This window comes from Hibiscus syriacus, unplaced genomic scaffold (assembly GCF_006381635.1).
Source record: "Hibiscus syriacus cultivar Baekdansim isolate YM2019G1 unplaced genomic scaffold, ASM638163v2 tig00020406_pilon, whole genome shotgun sequence".
NCBI classification, from domain to species: domain Eukaryota; kingdom Viridiplantae; phylum Streptophyta; class Magnoliopsida; order Malvales; family Malvaceae; genus Hibiscus; species Hibiscus syriacus.
The window spans coordinates 675-10,823 of NW_024062492.1; the positions used below are offsets into that span (position 1 = coordinate 675).

At 33.5% G+C, this 10,149-nt stretch overlaps 1 long non-coding RNA gene across 1 annotated transcript; it reads right to left on the bottom strand.

Annotated features, from left to right (window-relative positions):
* Positions 1-326: 326 nt before the first annotated feature.
* Positions 327-1,235, bottom strand: LOC120209835. Its single transcript, XR_005524445.1, has 3 exons — positions 879-1,235; positions 711-795; positions 327-449 (listed from the first exon to the last, which is right to left on the bottom strand). It is a non-coding gene; the product is annotated as an uncharacterized LOC120209835 (long non-coding RNA).
* Positions 1,236-10,149: the final 8,914 nt, after the last annotated feature.

The window sequence follows — 10,149 nt, forward strand, 5'->3', positions numbered from 1 at the left end:
CTAAAAGTTAAAAAGTGAATCTAAAACACAACTTCAAATCATCAATATCACAGGCTCAGAGCAATATGCAAATAAGAAAAATGAAATTACTCAGTAACATACTAATATTTGAGCTGTACTGGGGACTGAACGAGTAGCAGTTCTTGCAGCAGCAACCTTTCTTCTTGAAATGACATAAACATTGCAAAATTCTGGTGCCAATTTTAGTATGATAGATTGAACATCTGTTCCTTCGAATAACCGACACGTACATAACGCAAAATTCATGCATACATACATTCATACACTTTTGAAAAGTAGAAGGAAAACATGCATTTTATGGGGTACATTGAAATTCCAGTCTTTGATGCTGCACCAACAAACAGAGTTTCAATTTCATATTGGTGAACATATCCGACAAGTGCTTTTGCAACATCTGAATCCTCTAGTACAACTGCTTCACACTGTATCTGTATGCATTGAAATTTGGGCAAATTTTGGGTTGGATTTAGTCATCAGATCAATTTAAATTTTATAAATATCATATAATTCAAATTTGAATCAACCAAAAACGTGTCCGAATAATGAATCCATTGATCAATATTTTCAATCCTTAATAATAATCTTTAATTTCGCCACACAGTTGTATTTGAATCCACACAAATATCATACAACTAGTTTTAATGTCGCTGTTAGAATCTCTTCCTTAATCCAAACACCTGACAGCTCACCTGTTTACGGGCGCATAAGCTTCGAAGTCGAAGGAAGAAGTCCATGTTCTGACAACTTGTGGATCAATAACAACGCTACCATCATCTGATGAAGGAACCGATTGATATAATTACCATTTGAGATTACACATTAACAAACAATAAAGCCCTAATTAAGGTGATATATACCTGGATTAACAGGGCTGATTGGTTTATGAAGAACATGAACGAGCCTCAAGGTTTGGCCTCTGATGAGGAAATTATCAACATCCCAGTGGAGAGCTTGCAGGCTGTATTTGTCCTTGTCTACCGCAACGACCACTAATCTATCTCTTCTTTCCCCTCTTTCTCGATCCCCCCTCGTGCTGAATGAGTTCTACTCGTATTTATTCATTAAAATTTTGGAACATATTTGATTTCTAGGTTTCTAGGTTTAGGGTTGAGACGAGAACCAAGGAAACAAGGAAACAAGGAAACAAGGAAGCAAGGATTGTGAGAAATTAAATTGAAAGAAATTCAAAAGTGGAACTTTTAGGAAATCCAAAAATCATTACGCGGATTTATGAAAGTTGTGAGAAATTAAATTGAATGAAATTATAGTCTAAATTATGAACCGAAAATAAACTGTGTAAACAAAGGGCCAAATTGAATTTAGATAAAAACATAGAGTCAGAAAGATAAACTTTGTTGACATTAGGGGCTTAAATTGTAATTTACCCATTTTCTATCTTTTATTGACTATTTATGGTCAATTTTAACACACGAACCCTGAATTTTAATACTCCCTATATTCCATTAAATCTATCTTTTATTTACTTTTTATGGTCATTTTTTTTAAATTTTAACTTATTATTATTTAAAAGTTATTATTGATAAAAATATTAAAATTATTTTTAAAAACGTTCAATCGAGTAGTTTTAAAATATATATTTTTATTAATTTAATTGTTTGAAATATTTAAAATAACCATGGTCAATGTGTTAGAGTATGCCCAAAGACCAATATGATTGTAATAATACATTTATTTATCGATTTATAATAATGCATTGCCGCTTATTTTCAGTTATATTTATGTGTTTAACATAAATTGGAAGATAATAAAGTCCATATAATCACATAATTGTTATTATTAAAAGATCCATAGTCAAATATTATTATGGGCATGGACAATAATAATACGCTTAATAAGATGTTATTGATTGATGACAATGAGTTGTCATTGACATATAGAGTTCAGAATTGATACATGATTATATTGTTAGAGAACAATGTATTGGATTGACCCACCATGAGCGTATGTCTTGGATTATTATGTGACAGTTATAACATTGCTCATGGTGATGACTATATGTATGATCCTCAGACTTGAGATCAATACTATCCCAACATATATTGTTAAATGTTTTAATTGGTTGCTCTATAAAGACTGTTATTGAATATATCTCAATATATGTAGTGGGTGTGTATGATTAAGATATGATTTGTCCTTCCTACATAATAGGAAATATATCATAGGCCACTTGATTGAGTGAGACTAGAAACGCATGATCATGCTCGAATAAATTGATATGAGATATCACAAACTATTCGTTAATTAAAGTACTCTAGATATCAAGAAACAATAGATGGGCTATACAAGTGTGACTATTCCAAGGCTTGTGCCTATTCTAGATATAAAGGACATAAGGATGTAATACATAAAAGTGTTAATCACCAAGATGATATGTCGAATCATATTTTCTTGTAACTTAGGTAACAATGATATAGTTAGATGTCACTCATTGTATGTAATATAAGGATTGTTCTAATAATTACTGCTAACTTTACAAGAACTACAAGGTTACACCATAGGATTGAAACGAGCAAAGATGTACAATTGTTGTACGTTACTAAAATATCTACAGTTAATATATGTATGTTTGATATACATATGTTTTAATGATCCTGAATATTTAATTTCAATTAATTAAATAAAGATTTAATTAATTTGAAATAATAAAATCCCTAAAATGATTAGGGTAACTTGGATATAAAAGGATGTGTAAGGTCTAGCAGCCGTTTTTTAACACACATATCTTCAGCCATTTTTCTTAAAATCAGTTTTGGGAAAATCAAATTTTGCTCTCGATCGGGTGAACTGAGTAGAGGTCAAGACGTAATTTCGTGGAGGCTTACGATTCAAACTGATCGACACCAACATTAGTCGTTGCTATCCTTACTATTTTCAAGGAACCCTGTAAGTATCTGCATCCTTTCCTCCCAATTTCGGTTTATCGTACTTGGATTGCTGGTGAGACCGTCAAATTTTGTTTCCCCTGCGCCATGGGGTGAGCCAACGGTCACAATAGTGGTTTTAGAGCCACTTGTACAATCTGAATTCGGGTTAAATTCTTGGTTGATGCGATATGTATGATGCATGTTCTAGTTTTATCATTTTCGGCAATTATGCTGATATCATTGTTAGATTCGATAACAACAACGATCAATATATTAATTTTAATATATTTTTACAGTCTATGTGTTGCTGCAAGGATTTTGCGAAATCTATATGTCAATTGTTGACATGATGATCTGTGGGTATGCGATAACATATCGAGTTTGGCAGTGGAACAATGGTTGTTCCGATGTATAAAACCTTAAGGATTAAAAATCCCAAAAACACGACTTGATAAGTTATCAAATAGTGAGGTTTTTCAATAGAAACGGAAGTACTAATTTTCAAAAACAAAATCACACCGGGCGTCGCAGTATGACTGATGCGCGCTAGGGGCTTCGCCCCTAGACCCCGCAAGGGACTTCGCCCTTTGACCCTTCATCAGCAGTACAAATTGTAGGCCCATATTAATATTTTTAACAAAGTCGTAAGAATATGTATATTATGATATGTTTGTTTTGAACGATGTTTGACATGCATGGTTATAGGCCTTATTCAATTTGTAATGGTTGAATTTAAAACTGTGAGTCATGCCTTTCTATATCTCAGTTGTATTTCTCTTCTCATCTTACTCCCTCATATGTAAAACGAGTTTCTTTTAAAATTGTAATCCTATGAAGATTCACAAGTAGCAGAAGAATGGATTGAACTAAAGGCGAGAAGATACCTAGATAGTAGTCTTAGGTTTTAAGTTTTTTTTTCTCCCATTGGCTTGGGATGAGCCACCTTAGTCATTGTTTTTGGGCTATAACCATTGTATCTTATTTATTGCTATATTTTTTTATGTATGTAATGCATCAAATGATAAAATAAGAATGAATATTGATGAGATCAATAAGGGCCTAATATTAAAACGAACAATGATGAGATAATTACGCAAATCCCTCTTTATAATATAAGTTAACTTAACCGTCCAATATTTACCCTAGTTAAGACTTCGATCGATATATGTGGGATTTGCCAAAGCATTGGCACATTAATCTATCTTGGTTAAATGCGAAGAATAAGCAAGTGATATTCACCGGTTTAGATATTGGTAATAACTTAGCTAGGTTATTCTAATAGGATTAGAAACCTAGAGGTTAAGTATTTGGATAAGTCATGAGATGACTTGACAATAGTTGTTCACCAAAAGGAGGAGTTACATTAGATGTAACTAGTAAAGTGTTACTTACCTAAATAATCACTATCCTAACAGAAAAGCCAAGGCTCATTTAGGAAATTGATGTATTATGGATCCTCACCCACTAGAAAAACTTTCGTTGAATTTTTTCAAAATTAAATAAGAGAGGTCTTTTAATTTTGAATAAAACAGTGGGAGTAATTTGTAAATAAAGACCTATTTATAAATTTTAATTCGGTAAATTTACTTAATTTAATATTTCCATTGTTGTAGATTTAATGGCAAACAACACTTTATCACTACGATCACTCACTGAGAATGAGGAGCTTAATGGCATAAACTATCTTGACTAGTTTTTTAATTTGAGAATTGTTCTCAATCAGGAAAGGAAAGAATATGTCATTGAAGAACATGTTCTTGATGAACCGACAACTAATGCTTTAAGAGCTGACAAAGACAAATTCAAGAAACATATGGATGATATGTAAGACGTTGGATGTTTAATGCTTGCCACCATGACTCCTAAGCTTCAGAAGCAATACGAGGACATGATTGCATATAAGATGATTCAAAATCGCAAAGAAATATAAGGGCAAGCACATCAATAGAGATATGAGACATCTAATCTCTATTTCAATGCAAAATGGTAGAGGTAACTCCTGTAGGATCTCATGTAATCAATATGATGGGCTACATCCAAACGTTGGAAAAGTTGGGATTTCCTCTCAAAGATGAATTGGATACCGATGTTATCCTGCAATCATTGCCAAATAAATTTAGCCAGCTTGTCCTTAATTTCAACATAAATGAAATTAACAAGACTTTTCCACAGTTACTTGGCATGTTACGAACTGCTGAAAGTAACACGAAAAAAGTTAGACCTAAGCCCATTCTAATGGTCCATAAGAACAAAGGAAAGGGAAAGAAAACGGTAGTGGCAAAGTCTAAGGGCAATGGTAAGACCAAACCGAAAGGGAAAATGCATTGAAACCCAAAGGGGGAGTTATCAAAGAATGAAAATGTTTCCTTTGCGATAAGACCGTACACTGAAAGAGAAATTTCCCTGTTTACCTTGAAGAGGTCAAGAAGGTAAAAGAAAATGGAACGCTTTTTTTTAGATATTTATGTTATTGATGTTAATTTGTTAACATCTACTTATTAGGTATTAGATACCGATTGCGGTTTTCATATTTGTACTTCTATACATGGACTGAAAAAAAAAGGTATCTGGCTAAAGGAGACGTAGACCTACGAGTGGGAAATGGAGCAAGAGTTGATGCATTAGCTATAGAGACATATGTTTTATCTTTGCCAGTGGACTTGATTTAAATTTAGAGGATTGTTATTTTGTGCCTAGTTTGACTAAGAACATTATTTCTATTTGTTGTTTGGACAAGTTTGGTTTTGGGATTATTATTAAAAATAATTGTAGATATTTTTATATCGATAATGTTTTTATGGTTCGCCGCAATTGGTTAATGGTCTCTATATTTTGGATCAATAAACACCATTTATAACAAATTCTAAAAGATCAAAAACAAATGACTCGAATCAACTTATCTTTGGCATTGTCGTTTAGGCCATATAAGTGAGTAAAGAATATCAAAACTCTATAAATATGGATTCTTAGATTCATCTGTTTTCGAACAATATGATGTATGTGAATCTTGCTTGTTAGGAAAATGAATAAAGCTTCTTATAATTGTAAAGGTGAGAGAGCAAGTGACTTATTGGGGTTAATACATAGTGATGTATGTGGACCAATGAATACACAAGCCAGAGGTGGATTCCATTACTTCATTACCTTCACCGATGACTTCAGTCAGTATGTGTATATTTATCTTATGCACCATAAATCTGAAGCCTTTGAAAAGTTTAAGGAATTTAAAAATGAAGTACAAAATTAGCTAGGGAAAAGTATTAAGGCACTTCGATCAAATCGAGGTGGAGAATACATAAGAATAGAGTTTGATGAACTTCTGAAAGAATGTGAGATTGTCTCATAACTTACACCACCTGCTACACTACAGTGGAATAGAGTTTTTGAAAGAAGGAATTGAACACTATTAGACATGGTTCGATCGATAATGAGTCATAGTGATCTTTCGACTTCTTTTTGGGGAGATGCACTTGAAACAACCGCTTTTACTCTAAATCATGTTCCATCTAAATCGGTTCAAAAGACACCACTCGAGCTAGGAATTAGGAAGCGTCCTAGTATGTCTTTTATGAAGATTTTAGGTTATGAAGCGTATGTAAAATATCAGATGTCTACAAAGCACGAACCTGAATCTCATAAGTGTATATTGTTGGATATCCTACAGAAACTAAGGGATATTATTTCTTCAACCCTAATGAGAACAAAGTGTTTGTTGCTCGAACAAGAGTTTTTCTCGAAAGAGAAATTCTCTTAAAGAAAGGGAAGGGTAGAAATATTGAATTTGGAGAAGTTCAAGAACAACAGATCAATGAACCTAAAGTTGAGCATGTTTCACAAGTTGTTAAGGAACAATTAACAGATTTAGAAACACAACCACTGCGCATATCTATTAGAGAACGCCGTACACCTGAGAGATTTGGATTTCTTGTTACTGCACAAGGAGATTTTCTTCTTAGGGATCAAGATGGGCCTAGGACCTATTAAGGGGAAGTGTCTAGCCTAGACTATGGGAAATGGTTTGAAGCCATGAGATCTGAGATGGATTCCATGTCAGTAAACCAAGTGTGGACTTTGGTTGAACCACCTGAAGGGGTCAAACCTATATGGTGTAAATGGGTTTTCTAGAAGAAAACCAACATGGATGGTAATGTACAAACATACAAGGGGAAATAAGTCACTAAAGGTTTTCGACAACTTCATGGTGTAGACTATGACGAAATATTCTCCCTTGTAGCTATGTTTAAGTCCATCCGGATCTTGCTCGCAATAGTTGCATTCCATGATTATGAAATATGGTAAATGGACTTCAAAATCGCTTTCCTTAATGGAAAATTTGAAGAGGATGTATATATGACACAACCAGAAGGTTTTGTCACTTCAGGAAATGCTATAAAGGTTTGTAAGCTAAAGAGGTCTATTTATGGACTAAAGCAAGTTTCTCAAAGTTGGAATCTTCGTTTCAATGATGCAATCAAAGAATTTGTTTTTATCAAAAATGAATATGAGCTTTGTGTTTATAAGAAGGCTAGTGGGAGCATTGTTTCTTTCCTAATCTTGTATGTAGACGACATACTCAACGTATGAAATGATATACCTACTTTATAGTCTGTTAAGACTTGATTAAGTAGTTGTTTCTCTATGAAAGATTTGGGTGAGAAAGTGTATATCTTAGGAGTTGAGATCTATAGAGACAGATCAAGACGACTTCTAGGTCTGAGTCAAAGTATATATATAGACAAAGTGTTGAAAAGTTTCAGTATGGAAGAATCCAAGAAAGGATTTTTGCTTATGAGACATGGCATTTCTCTTTCGAAGGAAATTCAACTCCGCAAGAAAGAGAACAAATTAATAAGATTCCATATGCTTTGGCTATTGGTTCTATAATGTATGCCATGATATGTACTCAACCAGATGTACTGTATGCTCTGAGCATGACGAGTCGGTATCAAGAAAACCCTCGTGAAAATCACTGGGTTACGGTTAAAAATATCCTTAAGTACTTAAGAAGAACTAAGGATAAATTTATTCTATATGGAGGGGAGGAAGAACTTAATATAAAAGGTTATACTAATGCCAGATTCCAAACTGACAAGGATGACTCACGATCTCAATCGAGTTTTGTGTTTTGTCTTAATGGAGGTGTTATGAGCTGGAAAAGTTTGAAGCAAGACACATTAGGTGATTCTACAATAGAGGTTGAATGCATTGCAGCCAGTGAAGCAACAAAATAGGTTATTTGGATCAAGAAGTTCATATCATAATTAGGGGTTGTTCCCAGTATATCAAATGTTGTATAACTCCGTTGTGACAATAATGGAGCTATTGCACAAGCAAAGGAACCCAGATCTCATCAACGATCCAAATATTCTTATGCGCTTTCATCTCATTCGAGAGATCATATATTGAGGAGATGTGGAAATATACAGAGTACACACAGATGACAACATTTTGATCCTTTGACGAAGCCACTTACACACAGAGGCATGATCGTCACACTGTGCCACTCGGTATTAGATATGTGAGTGATTGGTCTTAGTGCTAGTGGGAGATTGTTAGTGTATGCCCAAAGACCAATCATACGATGATTGTAATAATACATTTATTTACTGATTTTATTGAATAAAGGCATTGTCACTATTATTTTCAGTTATATATATGTGTGTTACATAATCAGGAAGATAATAAAGTCCATATAATGACATAATTGTTATTATTAAAAGATCCATAGTCAAGTATTATTATGGGCACGGACAATAATAATACACTTAAGACTAACATGTTATTGATTGATGACAACAAGTTGTCATTGACATAGAGATATCAGAATTGATACATGATTATATTGTTAGAGAACAATGTATTGGATTGACCCACCATGATCATATGTCTTGGATTATTATGTGACAGTAATAACATTGCTCATGGTGATGACTATATGTATGATTCTCATACTTGAGATCAATACTATCTCAATATATATTGTTGTATGTTTTGATGTAGTTAAACAAGCTCCGTAACTGGTTGCTCTATGAAGACTGTTATTGACTATATCTCAATATATGTAGTGGGTGAGTATGATTAAGGTATGATTTTTCCTTCCTACATAATAGGAAATATATCACAAGCCACTTGATTGAGTGATACTAGAAAACAATGAATATGCTCGAATAAGTTTATATGAGATATCACAAACTATTCGTTAATTAAAGTCTACTCTATATATCAAGAAACAATAGATGAGCTATACAAGTGATTATTTCAAGACTTGTGCCTATTCTAGATATAAAGAACATAAGAATGTAATACATAAAAGAGTTAATCACCAAGATGATATGTCGAATCATATTCTCTTGTAACTTAGGTGAGAATGATATATTGCTAGACGTCACTCATTGTATTTAGTATTAGAATTGTTCTAATAATTACTGCTAACGTTACAAGAACCTACAGGGTCACACCATAGGATTGAAACGAGCAAAGATGTACAATTTGTTACTAAAATATATCTAGAGTTAATATATGTATGTTTGATATACATATGTTTTAATAATCCTGAATATTTAATTCCAATTAATTAGATAAAGATTTATTTAATTTGAAATAATAAAATCCATAATATGATTAGGGTAACTTGGATAAAAAAGGAGGTGTAAGGTCAAGCAACCGATTTTAAGACACATAATCTTCAGCTGTTTTTCTCAAAAACAATTTTGGGAAAAACAAATATTTCTCTCAATCGAGTGAACTGAGTAGAGGCCGAGACGTGATTTCGTGGAGATTTACTATTTGAATCGATCGACACCACCATTAGCCGTTGTTGTCCTTGATGTTTTTCAATAAACCCACTGTAAGTATTCACATCCTATCCTCCCAATTTTTGGTTTATCATACTTAGACCACTAGTGAGACTGTCGAATTTTGTGTTCGCTGCGCCATGGGGTGAGCCGACGGTCCCAACACTAGCAAGCTAGCTATAGTTACCTTAGCTTACACTCACATAGCTACTTTAGTGGACACCTTGTACATAAATAAAGCGCCATGGTTGAACCTAACATTGACTTTGGGAGAGCGTACATCCTAAGCAAAGCGTGGAATATCATACCAAGTAAGGAGCCATGTGGATTCGTTAAAAGTACATGTGATTTCCTTTTGAATTCAATTCATGACCAAAAGGCCAAGGGAGTTATTACCATTCAACCAAGCACTCACAACCACTCATTTAGCACAAAGTATGATGAATTAC